The following is a 25059-nucleotide window of genomic DNA, read 5'->3' on the forward strand; positions in this document are numbered from 1 at the left end:
TGTTCCCAAGCTTGCCGGAACATTCAAGTCAATGCAGGAGTTTTAAAAAATGCTGTTGCTAGGCCTTAGACTAGAGTAATTGAATCAGTATTTTCAAGAGATGGTTGTTGCTGTTGTTCAGTCACTCAGTCATGTCCAACTCTTTGTGACACCATGGACTGCAGCATGCCAGGCTTCCCTGTCCATCATCATCTCCCAGAGTTTGCTTAAATTCATGTCCATTGAGTCGGTGATGCTATCCAACCATCTCATCCTCTATTGTCCCCTTCTCCTCCTATCATCAATCTTTCCCAGTGTCAGGGTCTTTTCCAATGAGTCAGCTTCACATCAGGTGGCCAAAGTATTGGAGCTTCAGTTTCAGCATCAGTCCTTCCAATGAATATTCAGGGTTGACTTCCTTTAGGATCCAATGGTTTGATCTCTACACTCTCCAAAGGACTCTCAAGACTCTTCTTATCATCTCAGTTTGAAGGCATTAATTCTTCAGTGCTCAGATTTTTTTATTGTCCAGCTTTCATATTCATACATGACTACTAGAAAAACCATACCTTTGACTAGACGGACCTTTGTCGACAAAGTAATGTTGCTACCATTTTAATATACTTTTTAATATACTGTCTAGGTTTCTTGTAGCTTTTCTTCCAAGGAGCAAGCGTCTTTTAACTTCATGGCTGCAGTCACCATTCACAGTGATTTTGGAGCCCAAGAAAATAAAGTCTGACCCTGTTTGCATTTTTTCCCCATCTATTTGCCATGAAGTGATGGGACTGGATGCCATGGTCTTAGGTTTTTGAATGCTGAGTTCTACCACTCTCCTCTTTCAGCTTTATCAAGAGGCTCTTTAGTTCCTCTTCACTTTCTGCCATAAGGGTGGTGTCATCTGCATATCTGAAGTTATTGATATGTTTCCCCGCAATCTTGATTCCAGCTTGTGCTTCATACAGCTGGGCATTTCACATGATGTACTCTGCATATAAGTTAAATAAGCAGGGTGACCAAAGTATTGGAGCTTCAGCTTCTGCATCAGTCCTTCCAATGAATATTCAGGACCGATTTCATTTAGGATTGACTGGCTTGATCTCTTGCAATCCAAGGGATTCTCAAGAGTCTTCTCCAACAGCACAGTTCAAAAGCATCAGTTCTTCGGTGCTCAGCTTTCTTTATGGTCCAACTCTCACATCCATACATGACTACTGGAAAAACCATAGCTTTGACTATATGAACCTCAATCCTGAATATTCATTGGAAGGACTGATGCTAAAGCTTAAGCTCCAATACTTTGGCCACCTTATACAAATAACTGACTCAATGGAAAAGACCCTGATGCTGGGAAAGATTGAAAGCAGGAGGAGAAGGGGATGATGGAGGATGAGATGGTTGGATGGCATCACCAGCCCAATGGATATGAGTTTGAGCAAGCTCTGGGAGTTGGTGATGGACAGGGAAGCCTGGCATGCTGCAGTCCATGGGGTCACAAAGAGTTGGACATAACTAATCAACTGAACTGAACTAAAGCTGGGATACATACAGCCTTGACATACTCCTTTCCCAATTTGGAACCAGTCCATTGTTCCATGTCCTGTTCTAACTATTGCTGCTTGACCTGCATACATGTTTCTCAGGAGGCAGGTGAGGTGATCAGTATTCCCATCTCTTTAAGAATTTTCCACAATTTGTTGTAATCTACACAGTCAAAGGCTTTAGTGTAATCAACGAAGCAGAAGTAGATGTTTTTTTGGAATTCTCTAACTTTTTCTGTAATTTAACAAGTGTTGGTAACATGAGCTCTGGTTCCTCTGCATTTTCTAAACTCAGCTTGTACATCTACAAGTTCTCAATTCACATACTGCTGAAGCCTAGCTTGAAGGATTTTGAGCACTATTTTGCTAACATTTGAAATGAGCAACTGTGTGGTAGTTTGAACATTCTTTGGCATTTCCCTTCTTTGGTATTGGAATGAAAACTGACCTTTTCCAGTCCTGTGGCCACTACTGAGTTTTCCAAATTTCCTGGCATATTGAGTGTAGCATTTTCACAGCATCATCTATTAGGATTTGAAACAGCTCAACTGGAATTCCATCACCTCCACTAGCTTTGTTCATAGTGATGCTTCCTAAGGCCCACTTGACTTCAAGCTCCAGGATGTCTGGCTCTAGGTGAGTGATCACACCATCTTGGTTATCCAGGTCATTAAGATCTTTTTTGTAAAGTTCTTCTGTGTATTCTTGCCACCTCTTCTTAGTATCTTCTGCTTCTTTTAGGTCCGTAACATTTCTGTTCTTTATTGTGCCCATCTTTGCATGAAATATTCCCTTGGTATCTGATTTTCTTGAAGAGATCTCTAGTCTTTCCCATTCTATTGTTTTCCTCTATTCCTTTGCAGTGCTTATCCAAAACAGCTTCTCTCCTTGCTGTTCTCTGGAACTCTACATTCAGATGGGTACTTCTTTCCTTTTCTCCCTTGCCTTTTGTTTCTCTTTTCTTTTCTCAGCTATTTGTAAGGGCTCCTCAAACAACTAATTTGCCTTTTTGCATTTATTTTTCTTGGGGATGGTTTTGATCACCACCTCCTGTACAATGTTATGAACCTCTATCCATAGTTCTGCAGGCACTCTGTCTATCAGATCTAATCCTTTGAATCTATTTATCACTTCCACTGTATAAGAGATGGCCCATAAGTATAGTGAGTTTAAAAATATTCTCCAGGTAATTATAATATGAAGTCAAATTATATCCATGGACCTATATCTTAAGGCTACCATGTTTGATGTCATTTATCATTTAATAAAAGTAGCATATATGTGACTCTTGTCTGGGCAGTCAGTCATTAAAAAAGGTGTTTCTGGAGATTGCAGGTAATAGAGTTTACATCCTCTCATGAGCACACTAAAATCACAACTGTCTGCAGAACAACCATTGATGGAAAAGACTGGAACTTACAGCAGAGATATTCTATGGCTAAAAACATAAAGAAGGAGCCACAGTGAGAGAGGTAGGAGAGGTGGATTTGCAATAGAATCAAACCCCATACCCTCTGGATGTATAACCCACAAAAGGGAGAAAAATTACTCCAGATGTTCTCCCACAGGAGCCTGAGTTCTGAGCCCCATATCAAGCTCCCCAGCCTAGGGGTCCAGTACTGGGAAGATGAGACCCCAGAGCATTTGGCTTTGAAATCCAGCAGGACTTAATTGTAATAGCCCCTGAGGACTGGGGTAAATAGAGACTTCACTCTCAAAGGGTGCACACAAAATCTCACATGCCCTGGAACCCAGAGCAAAAGGAGTAATTTGATAGGAGCATGGGCTGGGCCTACCTGCTGGTCTTGGAGAGTCTCCTGGAGCAAGGGCAGGAGGGGAGGCCACATGTCACCCTGGGGACATAGACACTGGTATTGGACTATTGGGGAACTTTCAGCCACGTGAACACTGCTGCTGTGGCAGCTGACATTTTGGATAATTAGCTCCAAGATCTTGCCCCACCCAATAGTCTGCAAGGACAGTGCTGGGACACCTCAGGCCAATTAGCAAGCCAAAACAACCTGTGAGACACCCAGACCCCAGACCCAGCAGTGTCAGGAACCCACCCTTCTCCCCTGTGCAATGATCTGAAATGAGCCCTGGGGTCTCTGGGCCCTGAGGTCAGACTCCAGGACTCAGTAGTCTGGCACTAATCCCTGGGTTGGCTTCAACAGCTAGTGAATAGAACAACAGCCCCAGAGTCTTCCAGACCCTGACTCTACTCAACACTGAGCCAGCACTAGCCCCTGGGCTCCCCAGGATTCTGCAACCAGCCACCTTGTGAGCATCGGTGCAAGGCAGGGCCTGGCAACTAACTAGACTAGGGGCCTGCCAGACTGCCCCCATAGTCAGCCCACCACAACAGAAGGACCCATGTAGCCCTCTTAGGGGGAAACCCTAGAGCACATAGCTCAGGTGACAAGAGGGCAGTGCCCTGCTGGGATGCATAGAACGCCTCCTACAGAGGGCCACCTCTCCAAGGCTGAGAAAGCTAACTAGTGTACCACATACATAAAAACACAAATAGAAAGCTAGACAGAATGAGGCAACAGAGGAATATGTTTCAGCAAAAGGAACAAGATAAAACCCCAGAACGAGAAGTAAATAAAGTGGAGATAGGCAGTCTACCCGAGAAAGAGTTCAGAGTAATCATTAGAAAGATAACCAAGGAACCGGGATGAAAATGAATACATAGAGTGAGAAGTTAGAAGATTTTTATAAAGAGGAGATATAAAGAGCACCCAGGGCTTCCCTAGTGGCCTATGGTAATTTGCCTGCCAATGTAGTAGGCACAGATCCCTGGTCTAGGGAGATCCCACATACCATGGAGCAACTAAGCCTGTGCGCCACAACTCTTGAGCCTGTGCGCTAGAGCCCAGAAGCTGCAACAACTGAAGCCCGTGCTCCCTAGAGCCTGTGCTTCACAACAAAAGAAGCCACGACAATGAGAAGTCTGCACACCGCAATAGAGAGTAGCCCCACTCACCTCAAATAGAGAAAGCCTGCACAGCAACAAAGACCCAGCAGAGCTGATACATAAATAAATGACTTTTAAATGAACAACCAAACAGAAAATGAAGAATATGATAACTGAAATAAAAAAATACTCTGGATGGAATCAATAGTAGACTAAATGATTCAGAAGAATGGATCAGTGAGCAGAAAGGCAGAGTACTGGAAATCACTACCATAGAATAGGAAAAAAAGAATTAAATGAGGACGTTGTAAGAGACTTCTGGGGCAACTCAAGTGCAGAGGTCCCAGAAAGAGAAGAGAGAGGAAGGGCCTGAAAAAATATTTGATGAGACAGTTTCCTGAAACTCTCCCTAACCTGAGAAAGGGAATAGTCTCTAAACCCAGAAAGCCTAGAAAGTCCCATCCAGGATCGACCCAAAGAGGAACATACAAAGACACATTGTAATCAAAATGACAAAAATTAAAGAGAAATACTAACAAGAGCAAGAGAAAAGCAACAAATAACAAACAAAGGAACTCCCATAAGACTATTAGCTGATTTTTAAGCAGAAACTTTGCAGGCCAGGAGGGAGTGGTACAATACATGTAAAGTGATGAAAGAAAATATTGCAACCCAGAATACTCTCTGCCCAGAAAGGTTCTCATTCTGATTTGATGGAGAAATCAAAAGCTTTACAGACGTGCAAAAGCTGAAAGAATTCACCACCATCAAACCAGCTTGGGATAAAATGTTAAAGGCATGTCTCTAGGTGAAAAAGAAAAGACCCACAACTAGAATTAAGAAAATAGCAGAAAGAAAAAACTCACCAGTAAAGGCAAATGCACATTAAAGGTAGGAAATCACCCACAAACAAAGCTAGCAGGGAGGTGAAAAGACAAAAGGAGTAAAAATCATCTGTATCCACAATAAGCAGTGAAGAGATACACAAAACAATTAGATAAAAAAAAAACAATTAGATATAAAATATCATACACAGTAACTGTGAGGGGAGTACAAATGCAGTGTATTCAAAATGCACTTGAAATTAAGAGGTTAGCAACTTAAAACAATCACATATGTATATATACTGCTATACAAAAACCTCAAGGAAACTGCAAACCAAAACTCTATAACAAATATTGAAAAAGGTGTTTCTGTACTCTTAACATGGTTTAAAATTATTTTTGAACAATATATATATTAAAAAACAGAAAAGAACAGCTTTATCTAGCACACATACCAAAAGTAGGCATACTAAGATGATTTACATTTGGAGGCCCCCTGTGCTAGATTATAGATGCTTCCAAAGCAGGAACACATATTTGATTGCTGTATTTGAATTCATAGAATGACATTGTTGATTGAGTGCCCTAAGACAAATAAATGAGCCACTTATGTTAGGCACTTGTTCACATTCATAAAAACAACAAATAATATTATCTTCATCAAGCCCTTCCTAAGAAATAGTGATTAAATGATATCTGGTGTTTTCTTTGTGTGCAATTTCTTTCCAAGAGGTGGAGGAAACTGATTTGCTTTTGATGAACCTGTGTTGCCTCCAAATTGATGTCCACAGATTTCCTACTTTATTAATTGTCCCAGCAATTTAGCCAGCGATGATTTATATGAAATATTCCCTCTTGTTGTAGGCTCTACAGTCAGCTAATTGATTGCTATATGAATTATGCATCCTAAGCCAAATGCGAGGGTGCATGAAAGATGCAGCCAAGGTCATTTCCACCAACAAGAACTATGGTGACTAAACGCCTTTTTAAGACAGGCTTTATTACTTCACTTTGCTGCTTTCTTCATGTATACATCAAGTCCAGAGTACTGAGAAAACTCTAAAATCGTGCCTTTAATTTATAAAAAGACACAGCCATCCACAGTTCAGTGTTCTTCTGCCTGACAAGGGCTATAATTGAATTAATTTGGTAGCACTAAGGAAAAAACCAGAAATGGCATACAGGTGCTTTTTATCTGAATCCAAAATATGCCAAATCCCATCAAATTTATCTATAGTTTATTAACACTCAAAAGCGACTGCTCCCAAAATAAGCACTTTGATTAGATGAAGGCCATGTTGGGACTAAATACAGACTATTTGGCATTTTGGCACTTGATGAAGGACAGTTTTGAAAAGTTACAGTCAATTATCATTTATTCATACTAAGAGAAGTGAATGATTTATACATTCTAGAGGCCGTATAAAGGACAGGAGTGGTGCTGTACTAAAGCTTTCAGGATTAAAGCAATCAAGTTAGAATAATGAAAGGATCTTGGTTTTTGCTGTCTCTGGGACTTAGTTTGAATTATCATTTAGCAATTTATTCGTTGAATTACTTTAGGCAATTTAACCCTTCGGACTTCAGTTGCCTTCTGCAAAAATGGTCCCAATAATACTTTACTTGTACAGTTACTGTGAAGATAAGCATGACTAAAAGTCACTGAAATCAATAACTTAGCCTTAGACGGTACCTTATTGCTTAGACAACAGAGCATACTACCAGGTAGAGTGTTCCTTGGATTACAAGTTGCCTGTGAGGTTTGAAGAGAAACTTTCCAATTTGCTCTTAAAATCGCCCCCAGGTACTTCCCTCGTGGTCCAATGGTTAAGACCCCATGCTTCCAGTGCACGGGTGCAGGTTCAATCTCTGGTGGAGGGGAACTAAGATCCCACATGCCCTGTGGCCCGGCTGAAAAAGCAAACAAACAAAATGACTACCCACAGGGCCGTGAGACCATGTCACTATATATTCCCTAAACCAAACAAGCATCTTCCGATGTGAAAGTTTCCATATGCTCAGAGAACTTATCTTAGGAATTAATCCACAAGAAGTGCATGTTTCAGAACAAACTACAGCTCCATGAGGCATACCCAATCACATTCAGACGGTACTGGAGAATACGTGTCCTATGATTTCACATTAGGGGAACAGATACCTCACCAGAGAGGAGTCAATCACAAACCCTTCAGACCAGAACTGCACGCTTTAGCGCACACAGCAATCAGCTAAGGGTCTTGTGAAAATGCTAATTCTGGTTCAGTAGGTTTGGGCTGGGGCCTGAGATTCTGCAGTTCTAACAAGCTTCCTGATGACATGATGCATCTGGCCCACGAACCATGCTTTGAGTTGCAAGGTTGGGGGCTTTTCAAACACAGTGGCATGTGGGATTCGCCTGAAGATCTCTTTAAAAATAATGACGCCTGGGCTCTTCCTTAGGTTTGTAGAATCTCTGGGGTTCAGTCCCTGGCTTAGGTACTTTTTAAAAGCTCCCTGAGTGATTTTTATTAGTAGATTGGGAACCAGTATTTTAGACGCGAAGGCAAGTGCTTCCATCACCTCCTATCAAGCGATCTTTCTAAAATCACTTATTAGTAAAGCCCAGATTGTGTAACACACAGAACCCAGGAGGCGGACTTCAGAACATGACAGGAAGTACAGCAGGGCTTCTGCTATTGAGGGCCTGGTGGAGGTCGCCTCACATGCTCCACATCCCTAATCTGGATGAGAGGTGTCTGCATAGCTTCTCGCCAGGCCCTGGCATGGGCTCAACATTTCATTGCTTCCTATAACTAGTGTCACCCCGTCAGTGGTCCTGAGGCTGTGATGTGAACCTGGCGTGGAAGGAAATGCCATATAGCATTGAAGGACTATACGTTAACAGATTTTTCTTACAGAAGAAAATGCACACCATGATGGGGTAGTTTTGCTTCTATGGAAGGCATTGGTTCTACTTGCAGCTACCAGTGACCCCATGCCTTTAAAATGAGCACTTATAATATGATGTCTGTAAGTTTACATTTTTCTCAGTTCCCACAGGTTTTCCTTCTTGTTTGCTGTATTCTCAACAATATGATTATTAATTCAATATCTGGTTTCTCCGTTTCAGTGGCACCTGCATCAGATTGACTGGGACCTTTTAAGACCACGCTGATGTGGCCATCTACCATAGTTCCTGGTTCAGTGTATCTAGGGTCAGGACTGAGAAATGGCCTTTCTAAAAAGTTCCTATGAGGTGCCCTCAGATATTGGGCTGGGAACTACGCCTCCCGCATCCCTTGTTAACTACCACTTTATTATTTCATGAGATTCATGGGAAGAGAGGTATTATGCCTTTATATTCTCCATCTGCCACCAGTGCCTAGTATGCAGATGGCACAAACCAATACCATTTGAGTAAAAACTGATGGCCAAATCTTATCTCATTCATAATGAAAATGCTTATAGAATATTGGACATTTCTTCTGGCCCATTAAGGATAATGTTTTCCAAAGAGACTCCAAAAATAACACTGACCTAGGGATCTGTGCTACTGTGGAATCTAGAGCGTCTGGGGACACTTTCTATGAAAACTTCTCTTCCCCCAAGCCACTAAGGTACAGCCATGCAATCAGCATGATGTACAGGTTTGTTGACTGTTTAGGCTTCCATTCAGGGGGTCTTGAAATGGAGAAGCAACAGAAGTATCTCCTCTAGGACCATCTGCTTTCAATTTTTCAGCTGAATCTCCTGAAGACTCACCAGGTGCTAATTTTGTATATGGTTCCATTGGAATTCTATCATTTTTCTCTAGATTTTACTTCCCAAAGAAAAGGAAGGATTCACTGAAGCAAAAAACCTCACTGGCATAGAGAAGATCAAGAGTGATCCCCAGCTGAACAAAGGCCAATTCTACAAAAATAGTTGACAAATTGGCTGAGTTTTAGTCAATCCATTTTTTAAAGTCACCTCCTGGCTTTTGGATCAACCATGCAGTCAGTCCAATTCAGTTTCAGAAGGAAGAAACAGATTGATTGTTTTTAAACCTATATTTTTTCCTCTCCCAACCTGGGCAGGTGATATTTTGGGCAATTTTGAAAGCAGAAACCATGACTTTATGAAAACCTGCTGCATGATTTCCTTTTCACATTCAAGTACTTAGAAATCATTCGCCCTTGTTACTAGAAAAACTAACGTTGGGCAATTGATTAGAATTTCTTCTAATCCTCATGTTTTCTGAATTCACGTTACCAGAAAGGAGAGAGACCAATGACCTCATTTGCAGTTGTCCCAAATAAAGCCTGAGCTTCGTGCTCACATTTGATCAGTAAGTTTAAGAGTAAAACTCATGATGGAGCAGAGAAAAGGGGCACATTTTCGCAAAGCTTCAGGCAGACTTGATCTGAACTAAATGCTTTGTAATCTCTCTTTAAACAAAAGCTTTAGCTTCTGTAATCCTCCTCTTTATCTATCCCTGTGAAGCCTCCTGAGGTTGAAGCTGCTGCTTATGTCAGTTTTATAAACAGCCTGGATCTCTGCCCACAAATTGGTTTCCAGGGGGGATGGCAGCAGTGTCAGCTTAGCTCAAGTGTCATGAGTCATGGTCCCCTCCCTTTGGAGACACCTGTGCAAGTGCAGCCTGAGCAAGGCCTGAGCATCCTCTGCTTGTATTCTCACTTCACAGACATCCTGCTACTGAGCATCCAGCCAGCCAAGGTCCCTGGCTCATTAAAGCGCGGCTGAGAGACTATTGTGTCTGTCTGCACCTTCTGTTCTTGAACCCCCAAGGAAAACTTCCATTTGTCGTGTCAATATGAACTGTGCCACATTGTACTCTGGCTCCACCCAAAGTCTGGTGGCTTTGATGGGGTCCTTCAGTGCCTGTGAGCTTCCACTGCCTTTCCTGGGCGGAAACAGCAAGGAAGCTCAGACTCCACGACAGACTGATTCCCTAGTGGAGCACAGTCAAGCCAGGATTGAAACGGCTTATGCTGGTCACTGTGACTTCTAACAGGGGACTCTAATGCTGCTGATGAAAGCCTATATGTGGAGTCAATGAAAAGCTGCATTTCAAATAAATGCCAAAAAAATAAAAATATGTCACTGTGCAGAAACATTAGAGACAACATGCAACTTTGGATGCACCTATTGTAGTGGGACCATGTGCTCGCATGTGAATATAGACACATGCACACACATCCACAAAGGAGAAGCTGTCCTGTCTTCTCACAAGTCTGAGCTCTAGCCATTTGTGTAAGAGAATCAATCTCTAGATAAATCCTTATAAAGACCAATTTTGACTTTCCCTTTGACCTAGAAATCTAGGCTCAGACTCACTGATAAGAAAGTTGCTATAGCTGGGAATTTACAAAAATCCTGGATTCTCAAGTGGCTCAGTTTAATGGAAGGACTATAGGGCTTTAGAATTAAACAGCTCTAAAGATCCTACATATTCCATTTATTAATTGTGAGGCTATGAGCAAGAACCTTAACCCTCTGAGCCTCTGTTTCCTTATATGCATGAAGCTTCTTGGAAGCATTAAAGATCACATGTGAGATGTGGCCAGAAGAAAGTAAAACCTTGAGGAACAGTAGGTATCTGCTACTACAGACAATTCTTACCAGACACGACGTGTAACCTTTTTGGGTCCTGGTTTCTCCCTCAAAATTCTGGTGCTCCAGTATTCTAAAAACTTAGTGCTTGTAGTGGGTTCACCAAGAAGTTTATTCAACTTTAAGTAAAAATAAAAGATATTTTTCATTTTCACCAAGAACTTTATTGAACAATGTATTCATTAACCAAATACACTTTTTGGCCAACCCAATACTTTATTTAGTGAAGGAGGACTGATGCAAAGAATCAGGAGTTTCTCAACAAAAGCTGATGACTTTCTTCCTTCTCCTTGGCATCCCTGGGTGGATAGGCAAATGATCTGTCTCCACATATATGTGCTGTGCTGTGTTTAGTTGCTCAGTTGTGTCTGACTCTGCAACCCCATGGACTGTAACCTTCCAGGCTCCTCTGTCCATGGAGATTCTCTAGGCAAGAATACTGGAACAGGTTGCCATGCCCTCCTCCAGAAGATGTTCCCAACCCAGGGATCAAATTCATGTCTCCTGCATTGTAGGTAGATTCTTTACTGTCTGAGCCACCAGGGAAGCCCAAGAATACTGTAGTGGGTAGACTATCCCTTCTCCAGGGGATCTTCCTGACCCAGAAATTGAACCGGGGTCTCCTGCATTGCAGGATTCTTTACCAGCTGAGCTAGCAGGGAAGTCCCCACATTTATACAGGTGTTAATAAAATGGGGCAGGATGATGGGAAGAAAGTGTGAAGAAAGTGTGTCCCTAGGGAAGAAACTGTGAAGCCTCTATTTTCATCTTGTCATCTGAGCTTTCTCTCTCTCTCTCTCCTCCCCCTTTCTTTCTATTTCTCTTTGTCTCCCTCTCTCCAAATAAAAATAAAAAATGTAATATCTCGGCCTTACATTTCAAAGGTCATTAAGGTGGGCAGAGTTACAAAGCTGTATACAAGCATCAAAATGGCTGTCTGGGGAGGCCTTACAAATAGCTGTGAAAAGAAGAGAAGTGAAAAGCAAAGGAGAAAAGGAAAGATATAAACATCTGAATGCAGAGTTCCAAACAATAGCAAGAAGAGATAAGAAAGCCTTCTTCAGGGATCAGTGCAAAGAAATAGAGGAAAACAACAGAATGGGAAAGACTAGAAATCTCTTCAAGAAAAACAGAGATAACAAAGGAACATTTCATACAAAGATGGGTTCGATAAAGGACAGAAATGGTATGGACCTAACAGAAGCAGAAGATATTAAGAAGAGATGGCAAGAATACACAGAAGAACTGTACAAAAAAAGCTTCACGACCCAGATAATCACGATGGTGTGATCACTCATCTAGAGCCAGACATCCTGGAATGTGAAGTCAAGTGGGCCTTAGAAAGCATCACTATGAACAAAGCTAGTGGAGGTGATGGAATTCCAGTGGAGCTATTCCAAATCCTGAAAGATGATGCTGTGAAAGTGCTGCACTCAGTATGCCAGCAAATTTGGAAAACTCAGCAGTGGCCACAGGACTGGAAAAGGTCAGTTTTCATTCCAATCCCAAAGAAAGGCAATGCTAAAGAATGCTCAAACTACCGCACAATTGCACTCATCTCACACGCTAGTAAAGTAATGCTCAAAATTCTCCAAGCCAGGCTTCAGCAATATGTGAACCGTGAACTTCCTGATGTTCAAGCTGGTTTTAGAAAAGGCAGAGGAACCAGAGACCAAATTGCCAACATCTGCTGGATCATGGAAAAAGCAAGAGAGTTCCAGAAAAAAACATCTATTTCTGCTTTATTGACTATGCCAAAGCCTTTGACTGTGTGGATCACAATAAACTGTGGAAAATTTTGAAAGAGATGGGAATACCAGACCACCTGATCTGCCTCTTGAGAAATCTGTATGCAGGTCAGGAAGCAACAGTTAGAACTGGACATGGAACAACAGACTGGTTCCAAATAGGAAAAGGAGTACGTCAAGGCTGTATATTGTCACCCTGTTTATTTAACTTATATGCAGAGTACATCATGAGAAACGCTGGACTGGAAGAAACACAAGCTGAAATCAAGATTGCCAGGACAAATATCAATATGCAGATATCAGATATGCAGATGATACCACCCTTATGGCAGAAAGTAAAGAGGAACTAAAACGGCTCCTGATGAAAGTGAAAGTGGAGAGTGAAAAAGTTGGCTTAAAGCTCAACATTCAGAAAACGAAGATCATAGCATCCAGTCCCATCACTTTATGGGAAATAGATGGGGAAACAGTGGAAACAGTGTCAGACTTTATTTTTCTGGGCTCCAAAATCACTGCAGATGGTGACTACAGCCATGAAATTAAAAGACTCTTACTCCTTGGAAGGAAAGTTATGACCAACCTAGATAGCATATTCAAAAGCAGAGACATTACTTTGCCAACAAAGGCTCGTCTAGTCAAGGCTATGGTTTTTCCTGTGGTCATGTATGGATGTGAGAGTTGGACTGCGAAGAAGGCTGAGTGCTGAAGAATTGATGCTTTGAACTGTGGTGTTGGAGAAGACTCTTGAGAGTCCCTTGGACTGCAAGGAGATCCAACCAGTCCATCCTGAAGGAGATCAGCCCTGGGAGTTCTTTGGAAGGAATGATGCTAAAGCTGAAAGTCCAGTACTTTGGCCACCTCATGCGAAGAGTTGACTCATTGGAAAAGACTCTGATGCTGGGAGGGATTGGGGGCAAGGGGAGAAGGGGATGACAGAGGATGAGATGGCTGGATGGCATCACTGACTCGATGGACGTGAGTCTGAGTGAACTCCGGGAGTTGGTGATGGATAGGGAGGCCTAGCGTGCTGCGATTCATGGGGTCACAAAGAGTCAGACTCGACTGAGCTACTGATCTGATCTGATGTAATCATCACTATGGATATATAACTCTAGATCACAATGTCTCCAGCTTTCCTTGGTAATAAATTATGTTCAACTCTGGACTGTTCTGGAAATTAGTAATTGAAGAAAAGTTAATATTCCTGAAGTGCTCTACATGGAGAATACTAGGTAAAGGTATCATGCTTTCTTGCATTTGGTGCGTTTTCTAAGAGCTCACTTTCCCAGACTCCATATTTGATTTGTATTAAGCAATGTCATATGTCCAGGACTGCCACTTATTTCCTGCAAAGGAAACTCATACAGCTGGACTCAGTATCATCATTTCAAAGATGTGTGTATATACAAGGACTCTCTTCATCCTTTATTTAAAAGGTAGGTAACAGAATTTAGGGGCTTCCCTTGTGGCTCAATGGTAAAGAATACATCTGCCAATGCAAGAGATGAAGGTTTGATCCCTGGGTCGAGAAAATCCCCTGGAGAAGGAAATAGTAACCCACTCCTGTATTCTTGTCTGGGAAATACTATGGACAGAGGAGCTTGGTGGGCTACAGCCCATAGGGTCACAAAACAGTTGGACCCCACTTAGGGACTAAATAAACAACAGAATTTAGATGGGATTAATCAGTGTGTACGGAGAAGGCAATGGCACCCCACTCCAGTACTACAATAACAAACCAACATCCACGGGATAAAACTACTCTCTCGCATGCTGGTGAGCAATTGGTGAATTTCACTGACCCATTTTTCTATAATGAAGTAAATTACATTTAATCTTTAAAATGAATAAAAAAAAATCTTTAAAACGTCCTCATACTGTCTGAATCTCACTTGTTTTTCAGCTTGCGGAGGCTCTTATGAGTTAGTGATAATTCTCACAGATCAAATCTTTTATAAATGAACTGTTGAAAGCCAGAAGCCCCAACCACAGAGCAAACGCTACAGATAAGATGGAGTGTTACAATTTATACTTGGTCCCAACTCTACTCATCTTTAGCATCATTTTGATTTGTGCTTCTAGGTAGATGTAATAGTTTCCTGTTGTGCAACAAATGGACGCAAATCTAGGAGCTTAAAACCACACACCTTTACTATCTCACAGGTCTAGGTCTGGGCATCTCTTATCCTTGGTCCTTTGCTTAAAGTCTCACAAGATTTCAACCAAAATGTCAGCTAGGCTGAGTTCTCATCTGAAGTCTTTACTGGGATATCTTATACTTTCAAACTCACTCTGTCACCAGAACACATTTCCTTGTGGTTGTAGGGCTGAGAGCCCCAACTTCTTCCTGATTAGAGGCTGGAGGCTGCCCTAAGCTCCTATGAGCTGTCTGCAGTTCCTCACCACATGGACTTTCCCAACAGGGCTGCTAACTTCATGTTAGCAATGCAAGTCTCTAGAGTAGGTCTGCTCCCCAGTTATCATCTTAAATGGCAGTGTAATCATGGGGCTGCACATTCTTTACTTTTGACATATTTTTTTGGTTAGAAGCAAGTCATAGGTCCCACCCACACACATGGGAAAGGATTATGCTGCTGCTGCTGCTGCTAAGTCGTGTCAGTCGTGTCCGACTCTGTACGACCCCATAGACGGCAGCCCAACAGGCTCCTCTGTCCCTGGGATTCTTCAGGCAAGAGTACTGGAGTGGGGTGCCATTGCTTTCTCCGGAAAGGATTATACAAGAGTGTGAATACCAGGAGGCAGGAAGCATAGCAGGGTGGACCCACTTTAGAATCTGTCCAACACAGGAGGCAAAGAAAGCAGGCTATTTGGAAGGGGCCAAAGGAGCGTTCAGTGGCAACCAATACTCTTCCAGAAGGTAAGACTCAAGGCAGAGATGGAAATGATCCTGTGGCCAGCTAGGAGGAATAACATTTGACACAGTGCTTTTCCTTCTTGAGGAGAGAACCATGAGGAACGCAAACAAAAAACACCTCTGGGCAAAATTTTGTCTTTTATTTTTAATTTCTGAGTCCCTGTTTCCTTTATTTCTAGAGATCACCAAAAGAATTACTTTAACTCACTGAAATTAGAATATTCATTGTTCCCAAAAAGCTATCCAAAGAACCCTTCAAGATCTAAAGCAGAATTTAAAGCAAGGGTATTTGTGGTAGAGGAATTCCTACACTCCCAAATGAGCCCCACCCTCTACCTTCTCAACAAAGAGGCGCTAGCTTAGGTCAGGCCTTCTCTTCACAACCTAGCCTAGGGCCATTCTCAAATCTGACTGTTTCTCACACTAGCCTCATGCCAGGCTGCCATTTTTACTTCTCCCATGTATCAAAATCTGGGCAAGGCTTCAGGGTTCATCTTGAGTCCCTGGGATACTCTTCCTTTGCTCCAGTAGTTCTCACCCTGGCTATACAATAGAATCTCCTGGGAGATTTAAATGGGAAAACAAATTCCAATGTCCAGATCCCAAGCATGCTCATTTAGTTGGTCTAGGTTGGAGCATGGGCATTGGAATGTTTAAAGAGGTCCCCATGTGATACTAATGTACAGCAAGATTATACTTAATTCCACAATTCCACTGAACTTGAATCGCCACATTCCATTTTGGAATTTAATTACATTTCCCATATTTCTAGGTTCAAACGTCTCAACTTAGAATGAAAAAAATCCATCGTTCCTCCAATTATGGATCTTCCTTTGCACATCCAGTCAAGAAGTCCTATTCATCTTTAATATGTAACACAGACTCTGGTAGTCTTCAGCTTGTAGGAAAGGAGGCAGAATGCCACTTTGGGGGATGGGATGAGAGCATCCCTGTTTACCAGTCACTATGTGCAAAGAACATCAAAGTCTTGGTTTCTGGCAGAATAGAAGTCAACCAAGTGCTGGGACTTGAGGGGTTCTTCACAGAGCATTTGGTTTAAATATTTGTTTTACTCTTTGCTGGCACAATTAACCAGACTTCTGCATTAGAGATTCCCTTATGTGGACTGAGCTTTCACCTCTTTAGGAGTTTTTCATTAGTTATAAATAATTCTAGGAGGATTTATCCAGCCCTTTGTGTGAAACAGTTCATTGGGTCACTGTTGCTTGTGACAAGAGGAGGCACATAATTACTTTTTGTAATAGCTTTTAGTCTGCTTCTTTCTCTAGGGGAAGACTCTCTATAAAGACAGGGCTATCTAGCTCAGTATCTGGCACAAAGAAGATTCACAGTAAATATTTTTTTTGAATGAATGAATCATGAATGAGGAATAAAATAATGAATGAATAAACACACTTGAGCAAAGCAGTGGCCATAATCAGTCATGAACCCTGAAAGAAAGAAAAGAAACAAAAAGAGAAAAAAAAAATCAGACTCTTAGAGGAAAAATATTACCACGTCATAGTGTTCCTAGAGGTCTGATTCTTTGCACACATCATAGAGAAAGTGCATTAAGAAAAACCTGGCTAATAGTTCCAATTTGATGCTGTTGATGTCTTTGTTAGAATTTCCCCCATCTTTCTTTTTCAATAATATTAATAATAGGAACAATCAGAGCTACCATTTATTAAGCTTTTACTGAAAACCAACCATTGTACTAATTATTTAGGTGTTTGTTTGCTTGTTTTTTTTTTATCTTCCCAATAACTCTTTGAGGCAGGTATTATATATATTGTATTATATATAATATATATATTATATAATGAATATATATTATATATTCATTACCAATCTACAGATAAGGACACCTAAGCTTAGAGAGGATATGTAAATTGTGACAATCAATGGCAGACATGGCATGTGAGCCACAGTCTCTCTGGCGCCATGTGCTTTCACTGACTCCTGGTGCTCCTCCTGTCTGGTCCCCCCACCCCAGCACACACTCCTGTTCTCTTTCACGTGGCCATACAAACATTGGGGATGAGGATGTGGTTGACTTGGTCTGAATATATTGTGACATGGAGAGGTCTGAGTTAAGAGGAGGAAAGCAATACTCCAACAGTAAGAATCAGTGAAGCTCCTGGAATCAAACATAAAACCCACAAAGTTTCTCAGCTGCCAATATGTAGAGGAAAATATGGTGAGCTCTTAATATATTGTGCACTTTTAGAGGAAACAAAGTTTTTTCCCCATCAAACTTGAGAAGAGATTTTCTACATCATGGAGCATATATAAAAGTAAAAATTCTCAGCCCCTATGTCATGTCAAATACAGAAGAATATGATAGTCCTTACATAGACCATTGATAACAAAGTGCAATTAGTAACTCTAATTCAGATGGTAGGGTGTATATTGGGGTGGTCTCATATTGTATTGTAGCACTTGCTGAGGAAAGGAAAAAGCCTAAGTAGGCCTCTGTGATCAAAGGTTGCTTGAAAATCCATGGTAAAAGTGGAGTACGAGGGTCCAAATACTTACAACATAGAGTACACCCTTTCAATATTATCATCTCTAAATATCACTTTGTACAATTAGATTTCTTAAAGAAGAGCTGTCTCTCAGATAAAGATTTTATTTTATTTCACTATTTTCAATATTTTCACTATTTTATTTATTTCACTATTTTCAGTGACCGGAGGGGGAGAATCCTGGAGCTCAGATTTTTTCTGGATATTTCCTGAAGTTTTGCAAACCATATAAGTACTTGCTGAAGTAATATTTTGTTATGGCATCAACAATTTAACCAACATTTTTACACAGATGGGAAGATGAGGCTCCTCCTGGATGGAGCACCTGCAAGAAACAAGTATTTCATCTTACAGAGTACTTAGGAGAGGGCAAAATTAGTCTGGAATGTTTTCAGAAGTAGTCATCTATCTATTCTCTCTGTTGACCATCCTTATCCTCACTCCAAGACCCAGGCTGATGGAGTCACCACTGACTGGATCATATCAGGCCCTGTGGCAGTGGGAAAAGTATATTCTGGAGGGTCTCAAAAGAGCAATTAAATGCTCCAACTTAATTGCAAGTGTTATTTTTGCTTACAACTTATTAGCCAAAACAAGCACAGGACTCCAGGTAGCCAGGAGAATGTAGGTAAGTGAAATCCTACCATGGATCCACAGGGGCAGGGGGCAGTGTGTTCAATGGGTAGCACTAATTACTATTACTGGATAAGGAAATGGCAACCCACTCCAGTACTCTTGCCTGGAAAATCCCATGGATGGAGGAGTCTGGTAGGCTACAGTCCATGGGGTCTCAAAGAGTCGACACCACTGAGTGACTTCACTTTCACTTTTCACTTTCATGCATCGCAGAAGAAAATGGCAACCCACTCCAGTATTCTTGCCTGGAGAATCCCAGGGAGAGAGGAGCCTGGTGCACTGCTGTCTATGGGGTTGCACAGAGTTGGACATGACTGAAGCAACTTAGCAGCAGCAGCAGCAGTGACTATCACAGGAGTGCCCAGATATGATTTATATTTGTAGAACATCATCTTGGCTATTATATGGAGAATAAATTATGGTGCCAAGACCAGAAGCAGGGATATCAGCTAGGGGCCCATTTCAATTATCCATCAAATAATGCCAGTGGTATGGAGGTAGTTGCAGAGTCCGGGATCTCAGGTGGGGATAAGGCTGGCAACTTGGCCGTGCCTCCGAGGCTTCCCTGGTGGCTCAGACGTTAAAGCATCTGCCTGCAAGATGGGAGACCTGGGCTCGATCCCTGGGTAGGTAAGATCCTCTGGAGAAGGAAATGGCAACCCACTCTAATACCCTTGTCTGGAAAATCCCATGGATGGAGGAGTCTGGTCAGCTACAGTCCATAGGATTGTAAAGGGTTGGACACGACTGAGCGACTTCACTTTTCACTTGGCGTGCCTCCAAATTGGGTCTGAGGGCTCTGGGCATAAGGGCTTGTGCCCTGCCCACCCCATGACCACGCTGGCTGTTGGCAGGCGACATGGGCAAGGGGACATGCTGGAGAGCCTGAAGGACGTCATGGCCGAGTCCCTGTAAGCCAACGGCAACCGAAGAGTCGGCAGGTCAAGCTGGAGGTCCGGAACTATCAGGCCAGCACAGGTTCTGCACTGTCTTCAAGTCCAACTCCAGGAGCACGCAGGGCATCCTCCCACTGACCGAATTCACTAACACCTGGCCCTTCAGCAACCGGTGGAAGGAAGAGACCGAGGAGCACGACCTGACTGGGAATCAGCTGCACCTGGCCCTCTCAGCGAGCCTCGCTAGAGCACGCTGAGCGCCTGCGCAGAGAAAGACGCTTGGCCTTGGAGATCTGCTTGGGGAATCACCAGGGCGGTGCAAGCTCAACCAGGGGTCCTTCACCCAGGTGTCCCACATCGCTCTCACGCACCACGTGGAGAAGCACAAGCGGCTCCCTGAACAGGCCCCCACCTGTTCAGCCTGCAGGACCTCTGCTGCCAGCTATGGCCTCCGGCATTCCTGTGAACCGCATCGATCAGCTCCCACAGCCGCCACCATCAAAAGCCACCCCAAGTCCTCCTCCATGGCCTATGCATTCATGACGCACCGGCACTCCTACTCATTGGCCAGCGATGGCCAAGGGCGGCAGCATCAAGGGCAACAGCTTCCAAAGGTGCGAGTCCATCCACCCGTCTTCCAGCCCAGAGCACGCCCTACCTCCCCTCCCGCCGTAGCATCCCCCAACACCCCCAAGTCCACTTTCCTTCCGAGAGGGCTCATGCTAGGGGAACACTCCTGGCCGCACAGCCCCTCCTGGGAGGAGGGGGGGAACTTACCATGGTGGTCCCAGCCAGTGAGATGTCCACAGCAGCATATGGACTGTGCTGGAGTACTTGCTGTGGGGGTCTTGGCAGGACAAGCCCGGACCCCACGGTGTGTGAGACATGGTGTGCTCTGCCTGGCGGGAGCCCGGCCTCTGAGGAGTGTCCCTGGGGACCTGGGAGGCCCGGCTCCCTATTAATTTGTGATAGAAGACTTCTCACCCTTCTGTGCCCTTGTATAGGGCTGGCAAGGAAGCCTCCATACAGCCATGTGGTGAGCCCACATCAGTTGTGGGGCCAAACCCGAGCAGTTTGCAGTGGGAAGGAGTTTGAGGCAAAGATGGGAGAGAATGCAGTCTTCCAAGCTTGAATCTCTTTTTGAATTCACATGTGTTTCACGTGGGGGGTGTGGGGGCTGTGCAGAGGCCAGTGCAGGGACAGGGAGTAAATGAACGCCTTGGAGGCTTGGGCATAATCTCAGACCTCCTGGCTACGTGTCCTGGCCTTTCTGAGCACGGTATTTGTTTTCATTGTTTCTCACTTTTAACTTGAGCAAACACAACTTTGGTGATAGATTGGGAAAGAGAATTTCAAGGGTGACTGCTAAGTTTTGGCTTGCACACCTGGGTAAATCAAGCCGTTGCTTCTAGGTAGATTATTAGTGGTAGCAGTTGGGTTAGGGATGGTGGTGCTAACGGGGAGTTTCCTTTTGTTGACATGTTAATTTCAGTGCCCACATTTACCAGGCTGAAACCCAGGGGAAGGATTTAGCAGATGATATTTATCTCCTAGAAATCACCACGAGACCTTCTCAGAAGTGTTTTGTAAGAAGAAGCCAAAAGACTGAACCCTTGAGTGATGTGAGTAAATTTTTTTTTTTTTTTTTAAATCATGGAGACTAACAAGGCATTGATATTGTGATGGGAAGTTGGTGATGCAGGGAAGATGTGGAGCAAATTCCCTGACAGGGAGAGAGGAATTAGGACACATTGAATGCAGACTTATTTTGGAAAGCATAGCGTGCTAATTCAGGGAAGTTTTATTAGTACTAGGAGTAAACTATGTCCTCTAGAAAGAAAGACTCAGTTCTGACTTTAAATTGTCAATGATAAACTCTGAGGGAGAAAAAACCCTATAGTGCATTAAAAAATCTGAGAGATGAATTCAATCCTAAACTGTCTACAGCTTGTGGTCATAGCATCAACACAATATAATTTCGATTGGGAGGGCCAGCTGATTTAGTGACCTGAAATCACATCAGAAGTGTGCAAACTTCATCACTAATGTCCTTGTAAGATTCTCCTGCATGGTTCAAATTTGAAATTCTCCCAAGACTTCCTTCAGTTGCAAAACAAAAAAATACACTCTTATCAATATTCATAATTACACATATTATATTCTCTACTGTATTAAAGTGTGAAGATGATAAGCTTGTCTCTTTGAAATTTGTGGTATGGTAAAGCGTCTGCCTACAACGCAGGAGACCTGGGTTCGATCCCTGGTTTGGGAAGATCCTCTGGAGAAGGAAATGGCAACCCAATCCAGTACTCTTGCCTGGAAAATCCCATGGACAGAGGAACCTGGTGGGCTGCAGTCCATGGGGTCGCAAAGAGTCGCACATGACTGAGCGACTTCACTTTTACTTTTCACATTTTAATAGTGCTCTCCTGGGGTTTCAACAAAGCCCCTCTGGTTTCAAGGCTATTTGTCTCCTCCTGCCTAGCTACAATTCTGTACAAATTGGATTATACTTACCGCTTAGTCATGTCTGACTCTTTGTGACCCCATGGACTATACAGTCCATGGAGTTCTCCTGGCCAGAATACTGGAGTGGGTAGCTGTTCCCATCTCCAAGGGATCTTCCCAACCCAGGGATCAAAGCCAGGTTTCCTGCATTGCAGGCAGATTCTTTACCAGCTGAGCCACAAGGGAAATCCCATACTCACCACCAACCCCTCCCCTCCACCCCCATTTGTCTCTTGACCCTACTGCTCTATGATACATCCTTTACTACTTCTGAAAATTTTATTAGTCCATTGTCAATAATGACCACTGTGTTCATCTGGTAAAGCTTTCATAACAATTTAAATGCCACAGACTTCATGGTTCAAGCAACAGAAGTTTATCACAGTTCTGGAGGCTGGAAATCCAAGATCAAAGTGTTGTCAGGACTGGTTTCTCCTGAAGCCTGTCTCCTTGGCTTGAGGATGCCTGCCTTCTCTGTGTCCTTACATGGCTTTTCCTCTGTAAAGGTGCAACCTTGGTGTCTTTCTTTTTATTGGGACACTAGTCCTATTGAATTAGTGTCCCCCTCCACCCCATGAATTTATTTAACTTCAGTTACCTCTGTAAAGGCCCTCTCTCCAAGTAAGTCATGTTGGGGGTTAGAGTTTCAGTGTGTGAATTTTAGGGGCACACCATTTCATAACAACTGTCTTTCTAATAAATTTGATGGCCATTTGGCTTTACTTTAATAGTGTAGTTTACTTCGTGCTTTTGACAACTCCCTCCTGAGGATTTTTGCTCAATCTTGCCTAGTTTCCAGTATTCTTTCTTGTTTCTACCTGTATCATTGATTTTATTGGCCACTCCTACTTGGTTTCCATCCAGATTTTTTCTTCCTGTGGTTTTGTCCTGAGTCCTCTTCTTACCACACTTAAAGTGATTTCACTGAGGGATATTAATCATGCCATAGCTCAAACATGATATGCTTACTACTGACACACATTTTTACAGCTCTAGTCCAGATCCCTTTTGACCCTTGGAATCACAAATGTTCAGTTTCTATTGAACATCCTTGGAAATTATTGAATATCTCTGACTAGGATAGGCACATGAGCTCAAAAAGCAATATACACTCATTACACATTTGTTGAGTGCATTCAGAACACTCATTCATTCAAAAATATCTGTTGACCACCTACTGAATAACAGGCACTGTTGTAGGTGCTTGGAATACATCAGTGAACAGAAGAGACCGAAGTCCTTGTTCTTAAGGAGATTCTATTATAGCAGATTACAGGCAATGGTTAATAATCATACTAAATAAGTAAATTATATAGTATTATGGATGATAAGTATTCAGATTAAAGAAAAAGACTAGGGCAAGAGGGATCAGGAATGGGTCCAGAGGCAAGTTGAAGAATTAAATTAGATGGTCAGTTGAACTTAATTGAGAAAGGGAGATTTAAACAAAGGTTTGAAGAAGGTGAGTGAATAAATACAGTTGTATGACAGGCATCTCAAATATAATATGTCCCAAACTCCCTTAAGGGCTTCCCAGGTGGCAGTATTGGTAAAGAATTTGCCTGTCAATATGGGAGCCACAAGAGATGCAAGTTCAATCCCTGGGTCAGGAAGATCCCCTGGAGTAGGAAACGGCAGACCACTCCAGTATGCTTGCTTGGAGAATTCCATGGACAGAGGAGCCTGGTGGACTACAGTTCATGGGGCTCAGTTGGAAACGAGTTGGAAACTGAGCAACTGAGCACAAGGGCACACACACACACGCACAACTCCCTTGAACAAGTCTTTTCCTTAAAATTCTCAATGTGATTGCCATTCAGTTTTTTCTACTAGAATGATCGTATAAATTTATCTGCCAAAATAGGACATAATGGAAAGTAAAGAATGGTACTACAGGCATTAACCTGCACTTCCCCAGACAAACTTGGATGCATAGATGTGTGGTGCCTGGCTGTCACTCCAGGCAGAAACCTGTGTCATTCTTGTCCTCTTTCACTCCCTCATCTCTTCCCTCCGCCTTATCTTCTCCCGGTAGATGATCAAGTTTTGATATTATCCAGAATATATCTCTTCCATTTCTGATACTGCTGTCTTAATTCCAGGATGCTGTCTTAATTCCTTAAGACCTCAGGATGTCTGACTAGGACAGGGAGAGGCATGAGCTCAAAAATGTTCTTACTCTGTGTTCGTTCCTCCCCAAATCCCTTCCCTAGATCTCAGACAGAATCTTCCTAAAAACTCAGATCCAGTCCTGACACTCTCATTTAAGATATGAGGACTGAGGGAATTCCTTGGTGGACCAGTGGTTAGGACTCCACAGCTTCACTGCCAAGGGCGTGGGTTCAGTCCCAGGTCAGGGAACTAGGATCCCTGCAAACCATGCAGTGCGCCCTCTGCCTGCCACCTCCCCCCCAACCCCCGCCCACCAAAAAAAAAGAAGTGAAAAGTTTGGGTAGAAAGCACATAAAAAGGCTGACAAGGCCCCTGCTAGTCCCAGGCACCCTCCTCTGTGCCCATCACTTGCCCGTGACTGGTGTGTATGCCAGCCCTGCCTGAGCGCCTATTACAATCTAGCCCTGCCGGCTGCTTTCCCCGAAAGGTAAGAACATGGGGCAATCAGCCAGTTTATCTTCTGAATTCACAATTTCTGTAATTTCAAGTCTAAACCTCGGTGTCTCACAAAGATTAAATGCCCATTATTGTCCTTAAGATGTGGGAAATTAAAAATATATCAGATCTCTCTATATTTCCTGTTTCAGTCCAAATGAATCCAATTAGGTTTCACTGCAAACTATAAAAATACTCTAGGCCTATTTCCTCTTTAAATTGATTATAAATGTTGATGCTCTTAAGTATAAGTGCAAATTAATCTAGGGAATTCCATGAAATTTTATTTCTTAATTAAGCAATTTAAACTAAATTAGTTAACTGAAACGAATACTCTGGCTCCTAAGATTGTTCAAGGTCAGACAAATGTAATCAAATGTAACACAGTGATTTTTCATTTGGCACAGA

The sequence above is a fragment of the Bos javanicus genome, chromosome 2 (genome assembly GCF_032452875.1).
Source record: "Bos javanicus breed banteng chromosome 2, ARS-OSU_banteng_1.0, whole genome shotgun sequence".
Lineage (NCBI taxonomy): Eukaryota > Metazoa > Chordata > Mammalia > Artiodactyla > Bovidae > Bos > Bos javanicus.